This window comes from Equus asinus, chromosome 2 (assembly GCF_041296235.1).
Source record: "Equus asinus isolate D_3611 breed Donkey chromosome 2, EquAss-T2T_v2, whole genome shotgun sequence".
In the NCBI taxonomy this organism is placed as follows: domain Eukaryota; kingdom Metazoa; phylum Chordata; class Mammalia; order Perissodactyla; family Equidae; genus Equus; species Equus asinus.
In genome coordinates, this window is record NC_091791.1 from 79,434,285 (window position 1) to 79,458,191 (window position 23,907).

At 35.2% G+C, this 23,907-nt stretch overlaps 1 pseudogene; it reads left to right on the top strand.

The window, feature by feature from the left end:
- Positions 1-7,020: 7,020 nt before the first annotated feature.
- LOC106843891 (mitochondrial intermediate peptidase pseudogene) lies at positions 7,021-19,406 on the top strand (annotated as a pseudogene).
- Positions 19,407-23,907: the final 4,501 nt, after the last annotated feature.

Sequence of the window (23,907 nt, forward strand, 5' to 3'; positions counted from 1 at the left end):
ATTCTGTTTTATATCCTCAGTGTCTAGTATAGAGCTTGGCTAGAGAAGACAAGTGATATTTATTGAATGGTTTAACTAATGAAATATTTATGCCACATAACAACAATAACAAAACACTGTGTTACCATGGGCTAGCCTTCTATATCTGAAGGAGTCCATTTTTTACTGAGACTAAAATATTCATAATCACAATCCAGGGGAGACTTCACTGTTTTAAGTAATTAGTAGTAAGAATCTTGGTTAAAGTTTGAATATGAGAAAAGGAAGACAAAATACAATATCTTTAATAGATATTTTATTTGGATAATTCATGCAAGTATGTGCTAAGATGTACCAGATACTATTGTAATTATTGCTTGTGGTAAAATTTTGGTAAAATACAACTGTTAGCTCCATTTCCATAGAGCTGGTCCTGTGCCTATTTCCCTAAAAAGAGATGAATAAGTAAAGAAATTCCTCACTGAGTTTCCTGTTTTACATTTCAAGAAGCTCAACCTAACTCTACGCGTGCAGTTTTTCTTAGGACGATGCATGATGTCATTGATTAGGATCAAAATTTCTTACTACAGTCATTTTTCACTCCTACTGCCTTCAGATTTTACTTAAATCACTTTGTTTAGAATTTGGGTGTTTACTCAAAATTCACAGTCTATCCCATTGTGTAATGTCATACACAGATATAATTAGAAATGTTATTATGTATATATACATGCATACATGTACATAAACATATATACATACATATATGGAAATATATGCTATGCTAATTGTGGATGTACACTATGTGTCAGTTACACATGCCTATATACGTGCAAACACACATATTCCCAAAAGGTCATCTTATTTTTCTTATTTTCAAGTTCTCACAATATTAGAGTGAACAAATGACACTGTTAATCTTTCTTTAAGAAAATATTCTACTAATAAATTAGTCAAGTGAATTAAGAGGGAACACAACATATTTAAAGAAATAGGTGTTGAGAATATAGTTGTAAAATTGTGATGATGGTCACTCATTCATTTGTTCACACATTATTGGTGGTAAAGTATTAAGTATCAGGTACTGCATTGCTTGGCAGAATTCTCATGAAATTTTTTTCAGACACTACATTCCTTGATTTAGTATTAAAATTTTAAAATGATAATTCAGTATTTAATTTTATGGATGCCAGTTTTTATATTTTCACTTACAGGAGGTAAATTGTTGTCCTTTGAAATTCTGTGCAATGCATAGCATGGTTTTGGAATAATATGTATAAGCTCTAGTTATATATATTCAAATATTTTCTTATTCTCTCTTCCCTCTCCTTGATTAGATCTTATGTCTAGAAAATATTTCGGCCTCCATTAGTAGAGAGGGAGAATGTCAAGTACACAGATTATGAGTCTAATATTCAGGAAAGAGTTTTAGCTAAAGATATAAAATTGGGAGTCCTCAGCTCTAGGGGATATTCAAAGTCATGCGGTTGAATTAAATGTCCAAGAGAGTCAGTTAGATAAAGAAGAGCTTATGATCAGTGACTGGGTCTATGGCCTCTTCTACATTAAGTATTTGGAAAAACAGAAGATAGATCAGGAGCAGCCAGTGAAACAAGAGAAAAGAACCACAAGGATTAAATAAAGATAGTATATGGAAATCTGATGATAGGTCATGCAAAAGGAGAGTCAAATGTCGATCATTGCAATTTGAAACATGGATATCATCAGTGCTCTTAGTAAATTTGGAAAAGTCATGGAAGAAAAAGCCTCATTGGAATAGGTTTAAGGGAAAATGAGAAACTAGCCCCAGTGAATACAGACAGCTCTTCTGGTTTCACTGCCAAGTGGAGAAAAGAAATTAGATGAAAGCTGTTGGGAAAGTGAGGTTAAACAAAGGCTTCTTTTTTTAAGAAGATAGAAATAATGGCCAGCTGTTGGGAATGATCCATTAGTGAGATAATAAATGTTAATAAGCACTACAACTTTGCTATGGGAATTGAATAAGAGTACAAATGAGTGTAGATGTATATCAGGAGTGATTATGATATGAATATATTATTGGAAGAGCATGTAACTACCACAATAATATATGATAATTACAGGATTATAGAAAATACATAATGGCGTATGATATTGTCTTAGTCTGTTTGGGTGGCTATATTAAAATATCATAGACTAAGTGGTTTATAAACTGCAGAAACTTATTTCTCATGGTTCTAGAGGCTGGAAAGTCCAATATCAAGGCATCAAGGTGCTGACAGATTCCGTTTCTGGTGAGAACATGATTCTTGCTTCACAGACTGCAGTCTTTTCTCTGTAATCTCACGTAGAAAAAGCTGGTGAGGGATCTCTGTGGAGTCTCTTTCTTAAAAAAAATTATTTTATTAAGGTCATGTTGGTTTGTGACATTGTGAAATTTCAGGTGTACATTATTGTATATCAGTTTCTGTATAGACTGCATTATGATCAGCACAGTCTAGTTTTTATCTGTCACCATACATATGTGCATCTTTACCCCTTTTGCCAACCCTCCTACCCCCTTCCCCTGTGGTAACCACTAATTTGTTCTCTTTATCCACGTGTTTACTTATCTTTGACATATGAGTGAAATCATACTGTTCATCTTTCTCTGTCTGGCTTATTTCACTTAACATGTGGAGTCTCTTTTATAAGGGCACTAATCCTATTCATGAACTCTGCCTGCAAACATCATCATTCTGGGGATTAGGTTTCAAAATATGAATTTTGGGGGACACAAGCATTCAGTCTCTAGCAGATATATAATGGTAATATACAATTTAATGGTACATAATACATTATACAATGCCATAAAATTATAATGATGATAATAATAAGATGATGCTCTGGAAGTGATCAGTCAGTGTGCTGTTGACTAGCTGAATTTTTTTTCTTTGCTTCTGTCCCTTTACAGTGATGATATCACATGGTGGATTGTGAGGTTCTGTTGCTCTCCCACTTGACTGAAACAAGGATGCTGACAACCTACAGAGTAGCGCCATTAAAAGTGGTACAAGGCTGCTCCTTTGTCATAATTTTACAATCCTTTTCAGGAACTCTACTAATACATGGAGCTATAGATACACTGGATTTTATTTAAGAAAGCAAATAGCCACAACATAGAAAAAATATTTCCTGTAATTCTAGCTTCCCTTTCTCCCATTGTGGTTGATCTTTGTCAAAAATACCAAATTTAGAAACACCTTTTTTCAGTACCAAATACATTAAGACCTTCAAATTGTTCTATCTCCTCCCCCTCCTCCACCAAATTATTTTAACGCCAAAATTCAAAATCATCAGAGATGTATCTGAAGATTTTATGGTTCCTGTTTATCTGTATGTATATTACAGAATTACTTTTTTTAAAGAAAAATCATACTGTTTTCAAATTTGTTCTTAGCCAAAGTTTTGAAATAAAATTTGGAAAGCTAAAGTCTAGTTCAAAATATATGCTAATTAATTGAATGTATATACAAGTAATCATATGAATCTATTATTGAACCATATATTTTGTAGCATATTGAAGGCTCTTAACAATCTCATGCTTATTTAGTAAATATACTGGAAACTGGTGGTTTTAGAAAGGAATCTAAAAATCGCTTTTCTAGTATGTTACGCTAGTATGAAAATGGCATTTTCTGGCACCATAAAGTTACGTTATAATTTTATTATCTTGTCTGTAAGTTGAACAAGTTTGTACTATCAAGCTAAATGTTAAGAGATGAAATAAAAGAAAAATATCTATGGGTTTTGAAGAAGATTGTAGTGGTTGAAACTCCTATTTTTCAATTTTTTTAGTTTTTGTTTTTACAATCATGGTGACAGAAGGTCAAAAAAGTGGCTAGGCATGTGGGGCAAATTTCAAATTAATTCGTATAAACTCCACTTGGATCAATTAGTAGAATGCTTGTATTTATACACTTAGATTGAAGATTGAACTTTTACACTGACCCAGAGGCAGTCAGCCACTATTTTCAATCAAAGCAATTGCACTTCACTAAGTAGAACAGGCCACTTTCATAGCAAAATCTATTTAACTCTGATGGTTTTAGCATAGTTTAAGGTTATGCATCAAATATAATAATATTTTAAAAGAATCATTATGTAAAATAACTTTATAAGTCTGAAATTATTCAGTATTGCACACATGTTCTGGGTAATTCCATTATCCTCCTAATTAACATCTAGTCTTAATTTAATTGGTGTGTTTTCTTCTTGTTACACTTCATTTGTTATTTTTAAAAATATATATTTACTGGGAACACACAATATGCCAGACTGTACTAAGCACTCATGGAAATTAGCATTCAGTAAGACAATAAAAAATAATAAAGTATGCAAGAAATGAATACATAATTGCCAATTGTGAACAGTACTAGAAAAGAAAACCATAAACAGTCTCTTCAAGAACAAAGAGCTTATCCTGATTACAAAACTTAAAGAGGGCAGGTTAAAAGTTGGGGAAGGTAGAAGACAGAAAAATCTGGGACTTCTAGGCCATGGCAAGTTTGTGAATTTTATCCTGAGTGATTGGATATAATTGAAGGGTTTGAAGTTTGAGGCAGCACTGCATTGGTGAAATCTGAAGGCACTGAATATGACTACAGAATCCACTAAACCCAAATCCAGCTCAACTGCTTACGAGTTTCATTAAATGTATAGTAATATCGTACTGGGACAGGAAGAGGTGTGCTCATTTCAGGGCAAGAAATCATTTCAAGGCAAGAGAACAATCTCAGTTTCCAGTGACCAGAAATCATTAGAAAATTATGAGACACTAAAGAAGCAGCAAAACCAATGGATTGATGAAAGAAGAAAGAGTCCCCTGAGGCAAGTCCAGATACAGTCCAGATAGATGAAAACTATCCAAAAAGGACTGTAAACTATGAGCAATATCTTCAAGGTTCTGAAGGAAAAGGTGGGCAACATGGGACAATAAAAGAAAGAGATTTAACTCACAAGCAAGTAGTGGAGATAAAATGAAATAAAAGAAATATTCAAAATAATCCAAAGGAGGGCAAGTAAAGAAGAAAAATCAAAGAACACATGGGAGAAATAGAAAATACCAAGATGTTTATACCCAACCATATCCGTCATTGCACTAAGCATAAGTGGTCTATATACTCCACTTAAAAAGCAGAAATTGTTAGATTGAATTAAAAAATAACACCAAATTGGGAGCTGACCCAGTGGTGCAGTAGTTAAGTTCACATGCTCTGCTTCGGTGGCCCAGGGTTCACTGGTTCAGATCCTGGGTGTGGACCTATGTACCACTTATCAAGCCATGCTGTGGCAGGTGTACCAGATATAAAGTAGAAGACGTGGATGTTAGTTCAGCGCCAATCTTCCTCAGCAAAATAAAGAGGAGGTTTGGTGGCAGATGTTAGCTCAGGGCTAATCTTCCTAAAAAACAAAAAAGACCAAACTGACAAAACACAGATAAGTTGGAGGTAAAGAAATAGACAAACAAGAAAAGAAGGCTTTTCTTGTTTTTCTTAAGAAAAGAAGGCTGGAGTGCCTATATTAATTTCAGATAAAGGGACTTCAGAGCTATGAGTCAATTCAGCAGGAAGACATGACAACCTTAAATGAGTACACATCTAACAACAGAGCTTCAAGATTCATGAAGCAAAACCTGACTGAACTGAAATGATAAATAAAACAAAAAACCCAAAACTTTAGTTGGAAATCTCAACACTCTTCTCTGAGTAAGTGATAGAAGAAGTGGAGAAAAAATTAGCAAGGTTATAGAAGAACAACATTAGCTGTCAATTTGACCCAATTGAAATTCATAGAGTACTCTACTCATAAAGGGCAGAATCAATCATTTTTTTTGTCTTAGGATATTCCTTATTTCAATTTAGAGGACCTCTTTTTCTGATTATGAAATTAATATATGCTTATTGTAGGAAATTGGGGAAATACAAGAAATATATAAAGAAAAACACTTTTAAACCCTTAGTTCATTTCTTAGGAATAACTACCACTTTTATTTTGATATAAATTCTGTTAGAGAAATAAATATTCAATCACACTTGTTAAAGATGGTAAGGCAGACTTTATTTAGGACCATTGTGATAGGTTAAGAACCACTGCAATGGATTTTAGAATCGGGGAGAGAGGTTCGGGTCAACTCTGAATATAGCACAGGCCCTTGGGAATTTACAGCCAAGGAGCAGGGTGGGGTCCGTAGGTGGAAAATTACTAAGAGAAAACATCAGGGGTAAAAGGGATTTTGGCTAAATTGGCTTAACAAGATTCTTGGCTGAACACAGGCCAGGGTTATCAGAAATCCCCTGGAGATGGTGGAGGATAAGGAACCTGATTAGATATCTATGGTGATCAGATATTGATGGTAGGCAGTTCTGGTTAAATTTACTTAGCAGGATTCTTGCTAAAACCAGATTTACTAGGAAGTGCACAGATGGGTCTACGAGAAGTTTCGAGAACCCAACTACAATTTGGTCAAATAATTTTTGTTAATACTTTTAGATAAGATATTAATAAGTACACATATATCTGTCGTTAATAAAAAATTAAAATTTTATAGCATATATAATATTTACCCACTTAAGTGTTTTTTACACTATGCAAATATATAGATGTATGTATTCAGTGTGAGCAACATAATTTATTTTGCTAGCTCTCTCCATTTGGACTTATAAGTAGTTTTCTTTTTGTTGTTGCTATAAGTTACTGATGAATTTATGCACAAAAACCTCATTAACTGTTTTTTTAAATAATGAAAACTTTAAGCATCATAATGTGGTTATATCTGTGTCAAATTCCTAGAAACAGATGATTGAGTAAAAGAGTAAGAAGACTCTAAAAATAATCTTGCTATACAACGTCAAATTGTCTCATAAAATTTGTTTTACTATATACTGACATTATCAGTTTGGGAAGACCTTTTTCCAGAACATTAATAATTTTTTAAATTAAACTTTAAAAAAAGTTTATGGCCATGGGTGAGCACCACCGGGACCACCTCCAGATGCCATCCCACATCTTGTCCTCATAAGCATGACCTCCTGGTGTCAGGCGGAGAAAGCCAGGTTACAGGAGAGTGACATCAGCATCATGGCAGAGTGAGTTTTCCTAGTAATCTCTCCCCTCCACCATACAATGCATTCATACTCCAACAGAGGACATCCAAACATGACACAAAAGACATCTAAGAGACCCACACAACCATATGATGGAGGGAAGAGAGGCTGGAGGAGGTGGAATGGGGTAAGAGGAAAGACTTGACTCTCTCCCCCAAAAGACTGTGATATGGGACCCCAGGTGGCCTCCAAGAGAGAAGGAAAGGGGGAGGGGATGTTTGTTCATCAGAATGTCAAAGATCCCCACAAGCCCTCGCAGTCTAGAGGGAAGGCCTCTACTAGGATGAAAGCTATCGCCGGGGGGGGGGGGGGGAACCTCATCAAGCCAACATCCCAGGAGAACGGATAGTGACAGTGGAGCAAGAAATCCCCAGGGCCACACAGAAAAAAGCACCCCTCCCTGACACTAGCCCAGTGCTGTCTCTAGTGGCTAGGATCTTGGCAGAATGCAGAGGACCTTTATCCCCATCCAGTGGTGATAGGTGGTAACTGTGACCAAATAATACCACAATACACAAAAACAGAGCCATACCCTCTAGCAGTATCAAAAATTATATTAAATCTCCAGACCAGAGAGAAAATGACAAGTACCCAGAAATCAGGCCTGAGGACACAGAAATACGTAAGCTAAATGACAGAGAGTTCAAAATAGCTATCATCAAAAACTCAATGAGTTACAAGAGAATGTAGAAAAACAATTCAGCCAGTTGAGGAGCTACTTCACAAAAGATATTGAAATTATAAAGAAGTATCAATCAGAAATATTGGCTGTGAAAGACACAATGGAATAAGTAAAACAAAATATGGATTCCCTGAACACTCAATCAGACATCTTAGAGGAATGAACCAGCATAATTGAGGACAGACATGTTGAAATGCTCCAGATAAAAGAGGAGCGAATTAAGACTGAAAAGAAATGAAGAAAGTCTTAAGAAACATCCAAGTCAATTAGGAAATGCAATGTAGGAGTTACAAGTATTCCAGAGGGAGAAGAGAAGGAGAATGGAGCAGAAAGCTTTTCCAAAGAAATAATAGCAGAAAACTTCCCAAACCTAGGTAAAGAGATGGAAATCCATATGAAAGAAGACATCAGATCTCCTAAATATGTCGATGTAAAAAGACCTATTGCAAGCCATGTGGTAGTGAAACTGGCAAAAGTGAATGACAAAGAAAAAGTACTAAGGGCAGCAAGACAGAAGAAAATAACTACAAAGGAACCCCTATCAGGCTTTTAGTGGGTTTCTCCACATAAATTTTACAGGCTAGGAGAGACTGGAATGATGTATTCAAATCTTTGAAGGACAAAAATCTTCCAGCCAAGAATACTCTATCCAATGAAAATATCCTTCAGATATGATGGAGAAATAAAAACTTTCCCAGATAAACAAAAGCTAAGGGAGTTCATAATCATGAGACCCTCCCATAAGAAATCCAAAAGGAGACCCTTATACCTGAAAAAAAAAAAAAAAAAGAGAAAGGGGTTACAAAGCACAGAATAAAAAGATGAGCATGAAGACAAAATCAGAAAATTGTAGCTATACATCAGAACAGGTTAGCAAATAGTCAAGTATAGCATTAAAGATAAAAGGAAGGAAAACACCCAAAACAAAAATAATCTTGTCATTTTAACCACAAACTCACAACACAAGATGCAATAAGATGTGAGAAAAACAACTTAGCAGGGAAAGAGAAAAGGGACTGAATCAGTTTCGTCTAAGGAAATAAGAGGCCATCAGAAAATGGACTATCTTATCTACAGGGTTTTGAATACAAAACTCATGGTAACCACCAAACAAAAAAGCAGAACAGAGACACAAATATTAAATAAGGAGAAAACAAAGAAACACAACATTAAAAACTACATAACTCAATTGGTAGACCAAAATACACAGAACAAGAAACAAAGGAAATGCAGGACAACCAGAAAATGAATGATAAAATGGCAGCATTAAGCCCTCATATATCGATAATAACCCTCAATGTAAATGGTTTGAATTCGCCAATAAAAGGATATAGAGTAGCCAGATGGATTAAAGAAAAAGAACCAGCAATATGCTGCCCCAGGAAACACATCTCAGCTCCAAAGACAAACACAGCCTCAGAGTGGAGGGATAGAAGATGATACGCCAAGCTAATGGATAACAAAAGAAAGCAGGTGTCACAATACTTATCCCAGACAAAGTAGACTTCAACATAAGACAGATAAAGACAGGCAAAGAGGGGCAGTATATAATGATCAAAGGAACACTCCACCAAGAAGACATAACACTTATAAATATGCACCCAACACAGGAGCACCAAGATACATAAAGCAACTATTAACAAACCTAAAATAACACATTAATAATAACACAATAATAGTAGGGGATCTCAACACTCCACTCACATCAATGGATAGATCATCCAGACAGAAAATCAACAAGAAAACAGTGGAATTAAATGAAAAGCTAGACCAGTCAGACTTAACAGACATATATAGAACACTCTATCCAAAAACAGCAGAATACGCATTCTCCTCAAGTTCACAGAGAACATTCTCAAGGATGGGCCATATGTTGGGAAACAAGGCAAGCCTCAATAAATTTAAGAAGATTGAAATAATAATAAGCATACGTTCTGATCACAATGCTATGAAGCTAGAAATTAATTTGAAGAAGAAAGCTGAGAAAAGGACAAAGATGTGGAGACTAAACAACATGCTATTGAACAATCAATGGATCATTGAAGAAATTAAAGGAGAAATCAAAAAAAAATCTGGAGACAAATGAAAATGAGAACATACCATACTAATTCACATGGGATGCAGCAAAAGCCACATTAAGAGGAAAATTCATCGGGCTCATCTTAATAAACAAGAAAAATCTCAAATAAACAACCTCAAACTACAACTAGCTGAATTAGAAAAAGAACAAACAAAGCCCAAAGTCAACAGGAGAGAAATAATAAAAATCAGAGCAGAAATAAATGCTATTGAAAAAAAAGGCAGTAGAAAGGATCAATGAAACAAAGAGCTGATTCTTTGAGAAGACATACAAAATTGACAAACCTCTAGTGAGACTTACAAAGAAAAAAACGGAAAACTCAGATAAATAAAATTAAAAAGAAAGAGGAGAAATAACAACAAATACCACAGAAACAGAATTGTAAGAGAATACTGTGAAAAGCTATATGCCAACAAAATGGACAATCTAGAAGAAATGGATAAATTCTTCGACTCTCACAACCTCCCAAAGCTGAATCAAGAAGATATAGAGAATCTGAATAGACCAATCACAAGTAAAGAGATTGAAACTATAATCAAAAGCATCCCAAAGAATAAAAGCCCAGGACCAGACACCTTCCCAGGAGAATTCTACCAAGCTTTCAGAGAGGATTTAATATCTATCCTTCTCAAGCTATTCCAAAAAATTAGGGAAGATGGAACACTTCCTAACACATTCCATGAGACCATGAGACTCTGACATCAAAGTCTGACCAGGACAACACAAAAAAGGAAAACTATAGGCTAATATCACTGATGAACATAGATGCAAAAATCCTCAACAAAATAATGGCAGCCACAATACAGCAATACATCAAAAAGATCATACATCATGATCAAGTGGGATTTATACCAGGGACAGAGGGGTGGTTCAATATCTGCAAATCAAACAATGTGATACACCACATTAACAAAATGAGGAGTAAAAACCGCATGATCATCTCAATAGATGCAGAGAAAACATTTGACAAGATCCAACAGCCATTTATGATTTAAAAAACTCTTAACAAAATGGAGATAGAAGGAGAGTACTCTCAACATAATAAAGGCCATATATGACAAACTCACAGCCAACATCATACTCAATGGGGAAAAACTGAAAGCCACCCCTCTGACAACAGAAACAAGACAAAGATGTGCACTAAGACTACTCTTATTCAACATAGTACTGGAGGTTTTGGCCAGAGCAATTAGGCAAGAGAAAGAAATAAAAGGAATTCAAATAGGGAGTGAAGGAGTGAAACTCTTGCTGTTTGAAGATGACATGATCTTATATATAGAAAACCTTAAAGAATTCATCGGAAAACCATTAGAAATAATTAACAACTACAGTAAAGCTGAAGGGCACAAAATCAACTTACAAAAATCAGTTGCATTTCTCTAGTCTAATAACGAACTTACAGAAAGAGAACTCAAGAATATAATTCCATTTACAATCACAACTAAAAGAATAAAGTATCTAGGAATAAATTTAACCAAGGAGGTGAAGGACTTATACAGTGAAAACTATAAGACATTACTGAAAGAAAAAGAGATGGAAAGAGATTCCATGAACATAGATCGGAAGAATAAACATAGTTAAAATGTCTGTACTACCCAAAGCAATCGACAGATTCAATGCAATCCCAATCAGAATCCCAATGACATTCTTCGTGAAAATAGAACAAAGAATCCTAAAATTCATATGGGACAACCAAAGACCCTGAATTGCTGTAGCAATACTGAGAAAAAAGAACAAAGCTGGAGGCATCACAATCCCTGCTTTCACAATGTACTACAAAACCATAGCGATCAAAACAGCATGGTACTGGTACAAAAACAGGGACATGGATCAATGGATCAGAACTGAAAGCCCAGAAAGAAAACCGAACATCTACAGACAGCTAATCTTTGACAAAGCTGCCAAGAATATACAGTGGAGAAAAGATAGTCTCTTGAACAAATGGCCTTGGGAAAACTGAACAGCCACATTCAAAAGAATGAAAGTAGGCCACCATCTCACACCATACACAAAAAAACTCAAAGTGAAGCAAAGACTCGAAGATAAATCCTGGAACAATAAAACTCCTGGAAGATAATATGGGTAGTACACTCTTTCACATGGAACTTAAAAGGATCTTTTTGAATATCATGCCTTCTCAGATAAGGAAAACAAAAGAAAAAATAAACAAGTGGGACTTCATCAGACTAAAGAGCTTCTGCAAGACAAAAGGAACTAGGATTAAGACATCCCACCAATTGGGAGAAAATATTTGCAAATCGTATATCTGACAAGGGGTTAATCTCCATAATATATAAGGAACTCACACAACTGAACAACAAGAAAACAAACAGCCTAATCAAAAAATGGGCAGAGGATATGAACAGACATTTTCCCCAAGAAGATATACAGATGGCCAATAAACACATGAAAAGATGCTCAACATCACTAATCATCAGGGAAGTCAAAACTACGCTAAGATACCACCTTACACCTGCTAAAATGGCTATGATCACTAAGACTAAAAATAACAAATGTTGGAGAGGGTATGAAGAAAAGTGAACCCTCATAAGCTACTGGTGAGAATGCAAACTGCTGCAACCATTATGGAAAACACTATGGAGATTCCTGTAAATACTAAAAGTAGAAACACCATATGACTTAGCTATCCCACTACTGGGTGTTTACCCAAACAACTTGAAATCAACAATCCAAAGTAACATAATTACCCTTATGTTCATTGCAGCACTATTCACAATAGCCAATACATGGAAACTATCCAAGTGCCCATCGACCAATGACTGGATAAAGAAGAGGTGGTATACATATACAATGGAATACTACTCAGCCATAAAAAAGACAAAATCATCCCATTTGCAACAACATGGATGGACCTTGAGGGTATTATGTTAAGGAAAATCTGCCAGACTGAGAAAGGCAAACACCATATGATTTCACTTATGTGTGGAATATGAAAAAACATGTGGACAGAGAAAACACTTCAGTGGTGACCAGGGGAAGGGGGGTGAGGGGTGGGTACAGGGGGGTGAAGAGGAGCACTTGTGTGGTGACAGACAAGAAATAATGTACAAGTGAAATTTCACAATGATGTAAACTATTATGAACTCAATTTATAAAAGCTTATTAGATAATTGTAGATTCACATATAGTTGTATGATACAACACTTTCCCCAGTATTACCCAATGGTAACGTCTTCTACACCTAGAGTAAGAGATCACTAGCAGCATATTTCATTCATACAGTCAAGAGACAGAACATTGCATTCACCATAGTTTACCTCATTATTAATATCATTCCTTTTTATAGTTACAGCCTACCTGTCCTCTCTTATCCCCGGCAACAACTAATTTCGATTTCTAAAATTTTGTCATGCAAGGATGTCACCGTACAATATTTAAACTTTCTGGATTGGCATTTTTTCACACAGCATAATTCTCTGGAGAGCCATCCAGTTTGCTGTAAGTATTAATAGTATCTTTTCTGGTTTTTTTTTTTTTTTTTTTTTTTGCTGAGTAAAATTTCATAGTATGGATGTACCACAATTTATTTAACCACTAAACCATTGAAAGACATCTGGGTTGTTTCCAGTTTTTGCCTATTACAAGTAAAGATGCTGTACCAACTGTGCAGAGATTTTTATGTGGACGTTAAGATTTCATTATTCTGGGATAAGTGCCCAGAGCACAGTTGCTGGGTTTTATAGTAAGAGCAGGTCCCGTTTGTTTAAGGGACTACCAAACTGTTTTCCAGAGTGGCTGTATCATTTTACATTCCCACAAGTAATGGATGAGTGATCCAGTTTCTCTATATCTTTGCCAGTATTTGACGGCAGTGCTGTTTTTTTTTTTTTATTTTTGCCATTCTGATAGGCATGTAGCGATATCTCGTTGTGATTTTAATTTGTGTTTCCTAATGGCCTTTCATGTGCTTACTTGTCACCTGTACATCCTCTGTGGTGAAATGTCTGTTCATTGCTTTTATCCATTTTCTAATTGGAGTGTTTTTTTTTTAACTATTGAGTGTTGAGAGCTTTGAAAAAATGTTTTATTCTAGATAGTAGCCCTTTGTCAGATATGTGGTAGATTGTGGTTTGCAAATATATTCTCTCAATATGTAGATTTTTTATATTCTCTTTCCAGGGTTCTTTCACAAAGAAAACCTTTTTAATTTTGATGATATCCAATTCATTAATTTTTCATTAATGCATCCCATTTTGCTTTCAAGTCTAAGAAGTCTTTGCCTCTTCCTAGATCCTAAAGATTTTCTCCTATTTCTACCTGAAAGTTTTGTAGTCTCACATTTAAGTCTGTGACGTATTTTGAGTTAATTTTTATGTAAGATGCGAAATAAGATTGAGGTTCAATATTTTTCCTATGGATGTGCAATTGATCCAGTACAATTTGTTGAAAGGCTATCTTTCCTCCACTGAATTGGTTTTGTACTTTTGTTAAAAATCAATTGAGCATATTTGTGTGGGTCTATTTCTGGGTTCTCAATTCTGCTGTATTGATCTATGTGTCTATATTTCCAGGAGTATCACAAAATATTAATTACTGTGGCTCCATAATAAATCTTGAATCAGGTGGACTTTTCCATCCCTCTTCCTATTTTTTCTCAGTTGTTTTAACTATGCTAGTTCCTTTGCCTTTCCATATAAATTTTTGAATAAGCTTGTCTATCTCTACAAAAAAGCTTTCTGGGAATTTTTTAGGAGCTGCATTAAAACTTCATATTAATATGCAAAGAATTGGCATCTTTATTATGTAGAATCACCCAACAATGAACACAGTATGTCTCCCCATTTATTTAGGTCTCCTTTGATTTCTTTCATCAACATTTTATAGATTTCAACATATAGGTCTTATAAATGTTTTGTTAGATTTGCACCTACATATTTCCCTTTTTTTTCTTTTTTGAGTGATTTTAAATGGTATTTATATTTGTCCTGGTTCTCCAGAGAAGCACAACCAATAGGATGTATAGGTATAGATGTATATGAGGAGATTTATTACAGGAAGGGGCTCATGCAGTTATGGATGCTGAGAAGTCCAACATCTGATATCTACTCCCTGCAAAATGGAAAACCAGGAATTCTGGTGGTGTAATTCATTCTGAGGCCAAAGGCTGGAAAAATAGGGACTCTGATGTCTGAGGACAAGAAAAGATGGATGTTTCAACTCAAGAAGAGAGAGAGAATCTGCCCTTCCTCTTCCTTTTTGTTCTATTCAGGCCCTCAATGGGTTGGATGATGCCCACTCACATTGGTAAGGGTGACTATTCTTTACTCAGTCTGCTGATTCAAACGACAATCTCTTCTAGAAACACCTTCCTAGACATACTCAGAAATATTGATTTACCAACTATCTGGTCATTCCCTAGACCAGTCAAGTTGACACAGACAATTAACTGTCATGGTATTCCCATTTTAATTTTGTTATATGTGTGTTTGTTGCTGGAATGTAGAAATGCAACTGATTTTTGTATGCTTACCTTGTATTCTGTGATTTTCCTGGTCACAGAAGGAAGGTATTTTTTAATGCCTTCTTTAGGCTTTCATATGTAAGTAATCATGTCACCTGCTGATATGGATAATTTTGTTTCTTCTTTTCTAATATGTATGCCTTTTATGTGTCTTATTGCACTGGCTAGATCTTCCAGTGTTACGTTGAATAAGAGCGCTAAGAGCAGACATTCTTACCTTGTTCTAAATCTTAGAGGGAAAGTACTCCAACATTCATCATTCAGTAAGACGTCAGCTGTAGGTTTTACATAGATTCTATTTTTCTAGTTGAGGAAGTTCTTCTCTATTGCTTTTTATCTGGAAGGATTTTTTGGTTTGTTTGTAGTGAGGAAGATTGGCCCTGAGCTAACATCTGTGTCAATCTTCCTCTATTTTGTATGTGGGATGCCTCCACAACACGGCTTGATGAGTGGTGTGTAGGTTCCTTTCCTGGGATCCAAACCAGTGAACCCCAGACTGCTGAATTGGAGCATGTGAGCTTAATGACTACACCACTGGATTGGTCCTATCTGGGAGTTTTTAATCATGAGTATTAAATTTTGTCAAATCTTTTTTCTCCATCAATTGCTATGATCATGTGTTTTTTCCTGGTTAGCCTGTTGCTATGGTGGATTGCACTGACTGATTTTCAAATATTGAAACAGCATGGCCTCGCTGAAATAAATTCCACTTGGTCAAAACTTACAATTCTTTTTATATATTTTCATATTCTATTTGATAATACTTTTCCAAGGATTTTGCATCTATATCACAAGGGATAATTTTCTTAACTTTCTTTCTTTTTTTTTTACTGTCTTTGGAATCAATGTAATATTAGCTTTGTAAAATGAATTGGGAAGTATTCCCTCCTTTTTCTATCTTCTGGAAGAGATTGTGTAGAGTTGGTGTTAATTCTTCTTTAATGGTTTAATAAGACTCCAGTGAAACTAGCAGGGCCCGAAGATGACTTTTTGAGTTTTTAAATTATGAATAAATTTTTCTGAATAGTTATACGGCTATGCAAATTATCTATTTCATATTGAGTGAGTTGTGACAGTTTGTGTTTTTAAGGAATTGGTCTATTTTATGTAAGTTGTCAAATTTCTGTGTGTAAGATTGTTCTTAGTATTGTCTTATTATCTTTTAGGTGTTTGCAGGGTCTTTGATGATATCCTGTTTCATTCCTGATATCGATAATTTGTGTCTTCTCTCCTTATTTCTTTGTCAGTATTGCTACAAGTTTGACAAATTTCTTAACATTTTCAAAGAACCAGAATACATATTCTTTTAAATTGCATCTGGAAAATTCACCAAAATAGGTCATATCATGGATTAGAACAAGAAAATCAAGAACTTGAAAGTGTTTAAAATCAAACAAAGTGTGTTTTCTGACCACAACAGAATCAATAACAGATATTTGGAAAATGTCCACATATTTGGAAATTAAACACTATGCCTCAAAGTAGCTAATGGATCAGAGAAGAGAAGCCTAGAGAAACTAGAAAATATTTTGAAGTAAATGAAAAATGAAAATTGATCACGTAAAACTTTGTGGAGTGCAGCTACAGAAGTGCTTAGGTGAAGTTTTAAGAAGTGATGCTTATATTAGAAACTATTAGAAGAAAAGTTTCAACTGAATGATTTTAACTTGTACCTTAAGAAGACAGAAACAACAGCAAATTAAATCCAAAACAAGCAGGACAAAAAACAACAAAGAGGAAAAGTCAAGGAAATCAAGACTGGAGCTGTGGTATTGAGGCTGGGGGCCTTGCAGCTCTGAAAAGTTCTGCTCGCCTACATGGTGCTGAGCTCCCAAAGACATGACACCCTCGGAGCCAAGATCCTAGCTGGTGGAGTCAGCATCAGCTAGTCCCTGGTGGGTGCTGCCTTAATGTCAAGTCCTAGGGCCACTGCCTGTACCTGTTTGGCAGACACTGGATCCTTTCAGACTTCCTGAGCTCAGTGCCCAAGAAGGATTTCAAATTGCAAAAGAAAAAGCCTAGAGAAAGAATTCCTGGTAGGGCATCCGTTTTCTACACCACCTGGGCCCCACACTGTGATTCTCTTGGATGTGCTCTCAGATTCCTTGTGCAGAGTGGTGATTTTGTGAAAATTCCTCACCCAAAGCAGAAGAACCTTGTAAATATATTGGCACCGTGGTAGAAAAGTTGAACACAAATGTGGAATTATATCAACATTTGCGAAAATTATGAGCTGATTTAAAAAACTGTGGATTGCTTTGATCCAGAAACCAGGTAAGTGGCTGAATTGTTTACATTTGACTTTAAAACCAGTAGACTCCATCTAGAAAAAGAAAAGCACAAAAAGAGCAGTGGATCTTAATGTTAAAATCTTGAATTTGAGTAGTACATTTTTTATGAGAAAGTTTTTCCAAGAATAATAAGTATTTTTATCAGAACACATTTGTCTATAACTTTATACTTAATGGAGGCCATCTAGTAACTGATGGCCTACATGCAGAAACAGCAAATGCCTTGTGCAAGAAGCTGCTTATAAAATTTTTCATTATCCCAATGATGGCCATTTGAAGTATTTAGAAGAGTTGCTCAGCAGCAGAGATCTTATGGCAAAGTTAGTAGGATATTTTACATTTTCTCACAGGGCTCTCTAATGGACAATAGCTAAAAATCCAGAGACTGTCATGCAATCTCTTGAGAAACTATCTGACAAGCTTTCTGATAGAACTATAAAAGATTTTTAGATGATATAAGAGATAAAAATGAAACTAAAGGGGCCGGCCCCGTGGTGCAGCCGTTAAGTGCACACGCTCTGCTTTGGCAGCCCGGGGTTCAGCGGGTTGGATCCCGGGTGTGGACGTGGCACCGCTTGGCAAGCCATGCTGTGGTAGGTGTCCCACATATAAAGTAGAGGAAGATGGGCATGGATGTTAGCTCAGGGCCAGTCTCCCTCAGCAAAACGAGGAGGATGGCAGCAGTTAGCTCAGGGCTAATCTTCCTAAAGAAAAGAAAAATGAGACTAAATCCTCAGGATTCTGAATGAATGCTTTTGCACCCTCATACTACAGTGGTGTGGTTCATGCAGAGAGGTATAATATTAAGCCCAGTTTATATTGTCCATTTTTGTCCCTTGAAGCATGACTGGAGGGTCTGAATATTTTGTTTAACAAACTGCCAAGGATTTCCTTACCTACAAAACTGCCTGAAAAAAGACAGATGTAATGTGAAAATGTTCAAAAACGAGCTGTGGTTCAAGAATCTGAAGGATTGTTGGGGTACGTTGACAGTGATATTTTTTAGCAAACAGACAAACCACATCAGGATTGTTTTACAATATATGAAGGCAGATTAAAGGAAGATAGAGACTATCAACTCCCTGTCGTAGTTCTTAAGCTGAATCTTACCCATTCCTCAAGAAATTCACCCGCTTAATTAACTCCTGGAATGATAGAAAATCTTTCCCATGAAATAAGACATACCATGCATTCTGTGCTATGATGTACTCATTAGCAACATGTCAATAAGGCCAGATGTTCCATGATTTTGCTGAGGTTCTTTCTATACTGATGGAGTATTTTGCAAATGATTATCAACCAGTTTGTCAGACATTATCACACTGGGAAGCTTCTGTCAAAAAATATGATGTCTCATCTTGTGAATTTGAAAAGTTCTGTGCTGCAACTGGTAGGCAACTTCAGGTCTCTTATGGCACTCTGGATTCAACCTACCACGGGAGGCATCCCCTGCCTAGGCCAAGCACAGACATCCTCACAGAAACAAAGGGTAAACTTTATGGCTTACCATAAATTTCAAATCGTTCCTGACAGCTGCAATTCAGACACCTCGTGCGATATGGTGCCAAACATTATTCTAACCTGTTGTCAAGGGCCGTAGCTTCTAGGGTTTGGAAGGAATGTTTTCTACAAGATCCTTTTATCAGGTAAGTGCTATCACAGGGAGATGCTGGAACTTAGTAGTGGCACAGAGCCCATACTCATGTTTCCACGAAGTCAAAAAGGCTCTGTTGTTAAGTTTGTTTGGGAAATGAGACATAAATTTTGAAAGTTTACTGTGCACATTAGAAGACCTACAATCGCAAAACATATTTAGCATTGAATGTGTAACTCAGTGTTCCCAAAAATGTTTGACTATATGAAGTATCCCCTTTTTTGGAGCATAGGTGACAATTTACAGAACATCATTCAGGTAGAAACAAAAGGCTTACATATAAAAGGTAAAAAACCAATGTGATCACAGAAAGCAATTGTTCATCAGCATCAAAATCCAAAGGACAATGAAAAAAATTTTGATTGGTAAAGGTTGAGATGCAAAATGACGTTCCCAGATATAAAAGGCTCAGCAAACATCTCAATTTGGTACTTTTCTTTAAAAGTGGCTTAAAGAATAAGTAATTTTATTCAAGAGTTAAAGCAAAGGAAATCTTTAAGGAACTTCTGAGAGTGTGGAGAAGTCACTGCCTCTTTTCACAATAACATCTGGATAAATCATAACAGTAAATTATTTAATTATGATTTTTTTTCCTAATCATGAGAATAGACACATAAGCAAAGAAGCAATTCACCTGAGAAAATTTCTCTGCTGTGGTTATGGTTTATCATCAACTTCCAAAAATCCACTTTAAAGTACGTAGGATTGTATAAACACTAAAAAACAATTTAGAGAAAGAACTGGAGGAAAATGATGAAAATGCTACTGTATCTTCCCCCAAAATCAAGGAAATCAAGAACAGAGAAATCAATAAAACCAAAAACTAATTCTTTGAAAAGATCGATAGAATTGATAAAGTTTTAGCCAGACTGATGGGAAAAAACAGAAAAGATAAAAATTACTACATAAAGAACAAGAGAAGGAGAGGGAAACCTCACAGCAGATCCTATACACATTACAAGTATAACAAAAAATATTATGCAGAACTTTATGCCAATAAATTGGACAAGTGAAATGGTCAAATTTCTTAAAATACCCAAACTAACAGATCACAAAGATCAATTTTGAAGAAACACGTTACCTGAAGCAAAGCCTACATTTAATATACATATATATGTATATTCACAAAGAAAATCCCAGGGTCAGATTTAGATGGCTTCACTGGGAAAGCTTTCACCAATATTTAAGGAAGAGATAAGACCAATTCAAACAGAAATATGAGGAAAAGGCAAATTTCCTATCTCATTCTACAAGCCCAGCATTATTCCAATACCCAAACCAGACAAAGACATTATGTCGAAAGAAAACTACAAACCAATATCTCCCATGAATACACAAACACAAATTCCTAAGAAGTTATTAGCAAATCAAACCTAGCAGTATTCTCAAAGAATGCTAAATTGTCACCAAGTGGAATTTTTCCTAGAAATCAATATTTCAACATTTGAAAATCAATCAATGCAATTCACTATATCTACCGACAAGCTTATTCCAAAATGTATATGCAAATTCAAAGAACCTAGAATGGCCAAAATAATTTTGAAAAATAATTAGTTATATAACATATATACTTAATGTGCTTAATTATGTACTTAGATTAAAGCTATAATAATCAAAATAATGTTGTGTTGGGGAAAGGGTAGCTGTAAAGTCAATGGAACAGAATAGTCCAGATATATATCCCATATGTGTATGGCCCATTCATTGTTTCATAGACAAAGGCAAATCAATTGAGTAAGGACAATTCTTTTCAACAATTGATGCTGGATTATTGGAGGTCCATTATGTAAATAATAATTATTATTATCATATAATTCCTATTATTATTTAGGTTATTACAGAAACCATATTAAAATTAACTTGAAATGGGTAAGAAACATAAATGTCAGTGCTAAAACTACAACTCTTATAGAAGAAAACATAACAGAATATTTCAGTGATCTTGGCATCAGCAAATATGTCTTAATTAGGACACACAAAAAAACAAGTCATAAAAGAAAAAAATGATAAATTGGGCTTCATCAAAATTAAAATCTTCTGTTTTCTGAAAGATTTCTTCTTACTACAATAAATAGGCAGACTACAAACTGAGAGAAAATATTTGTGAAACATATAGTTATAACATACTTGTATCTGAAATACATAAAGAACCCTTACAACTCAGTAATGAGACAAACAACCCATTTTAAAAAATGAGGAAAAGATTTGACCAGACACTTCATTAAAGCAGAAGTGCAAATGGGCACTAAGTATAGGAAAAGACTCTTAAGGTTATTAGTCATCAGGGAAATGCTAATTAAAATCACAATATTATGACAATACATACTCAGTAGAATGGCAAAAATGTAAAAGGCTAAGAAGGCCAAGTCTTGGAAAGAATATGGAGCAACATGATGCATCAGATATTGCTGGTGGGAATGCAAAATTCCACAGACACTTTGTAAAATTCTTTAGCAATTTCTTAGAAAGTTAGATATGCATTTATTGTAATATGTAGCAAGCACATTTCTAGGTATACAGTGAGTTACCACTTGCAATAAAAAACGAATGAACTACTGATAAATGCAACAACATGAATGAATCTCAAATGACTAAGAAACCAGAAGCAAAATACTACATTATGTATGATTCCATTTATATGATTTTCTGGAATAAATTATAATAATAGAAAACAAATTAGTGGTTGCCAGTGGCTGGCTTTTGGAGAAGGAGATTAATTGTCAATTGCCAAGAGAGATTTTAAGGGGCTTATGAAAATATTCTGTATCTTGATTATTTTGGCAGTTACACAGCTGCATATAATTATCCAAATTTGTGGAACTGTAGACTTTAAAATAGTGAATTTCCTTGTGTATAAATTAAACCTCAATATAACTCACTTAAAAATCTATCCTTTTATTCCACCGGGTGGTCTACCGACAAAACTAGCCATCAAAACTGGAAGCCACTGTAATTACTGCTGCCTTCAGTCTATTTGGTGGCGATGTTGAGGGTAGAGCTAGAGAAACAGTGGGAACTCTGTTGAATAGTTGTGGCTTTGGGAGCTTTTAATTAGAGTTACAGGCCAAGAGTCTCTGTACTGTACTAGTAAACTTGATTAAGAGAACTGTCTGTTTCATTATTGTTTTTGGAGTCTTTTGGCCCTTTTTTGTATTGCTGTGGACTAACAGAGTAACAGGTGCTTCATAAGTGTTTATTAAATGGATGAAGGAATGCAAATGAATGCATTCAAGAATTACAATTACAGAATAATCACGACCGTTAGAAATGAATGTTTCAAAAGACTGGTATGGCCTACAAGAAAACTTTCATTTGGATGCTTTAGGGATTGCATTTCAGTAGTTTTCGGTTGCTGGGATAGAGGGAGATGGCAGTTCCACACTCCATAGCAGATATTTTGCAAATATCTGAGGGCATGTTAAATTATAACAATGATTAAGGAGCGCTCCTGATGTTCAGTGGATGTGGGCCACATCTGACATTTTCTGACAGTGCCTGTGACAGTTCCATGCAATTAAGCATCATCCTGTGTCTTACTTTATTTTAGAATGTCATGTAGGTAAAACATCTCTTTATAATTGTCTTAGCTTAGAAATAACTCCATTTTACACATAAATAGAGAACCTTTGTGCATAGTTTAAAGCTCTCTGAACTTTCCAAGAATGCAAACACTGAGTAAACTGAAAGACAAGTGTAAGTTATTTCATTAGAACTTTATTGAGAAATATTCACCAGTTAGAAAAATAATTTAGAGCCATGAATGTTGTTTGAGTTGCCAATAAAAAGTATCTACATAAGGATGCATTTATACTTAGTGCACTTACGGTGATACTTTCTATAAGTGCGAACATCTGTGATCTTCATTATAATTTCTGGTGTAGTCTTTTCCAGCATTTACATGTTGAAAACAAATCCTTTTTTTTTTAAGATTGGCCCTGAACTAACATCTGAGCCAATTTTATCTTTCCTTCTTCTTCTCCCCAACGCTCCCCAGTACATAGTTGTATGTTCTAGCTGTAGGTCCTTCTGGCTCTGCTATATGGAACACGGCCTAAGCATGACCAGATGAGCATTGTTAGGTCTCACCCAGGATCTGACCAGGCAAAACCCTGGGCCACCAAAGTGGAGCGTGTGACCTTAACCATTCGACCACAGGGCCAACCCAACAAATCATTTTATAAATTATTTTTATTCTTTTCTCCTTTGTACTGCAATTTGGGCATTACATTGATTTTTCTAAAATTACATATATAGGTAAATTTTATTCTGTATACATTTTCTTTTGTCCTAAAGAGCATCAAATCTGATAGAATTGAAAACAGCTTATATGTGATCACTGAGTTACTTAATATTGCTCTTCAGTGTATACCTATGGCACAGTGTCAATCATCCCACATTTTATTTCCTTATTTTACATTTTTATTACGCTTTTAAAAATTTTTACCAGCTTTATTGAGGTATAATTGACAAATACAATTTAAGGTATTTGAAATCATCAGATGATGAGTATGTATATATGTATATGCTGTGAAAAAATTTCCCCAATCAAGTTATTAACACATCCATCACCTCACATATTTACCACTTTGGCAGGGTGGTGAGAACATTTAAATTC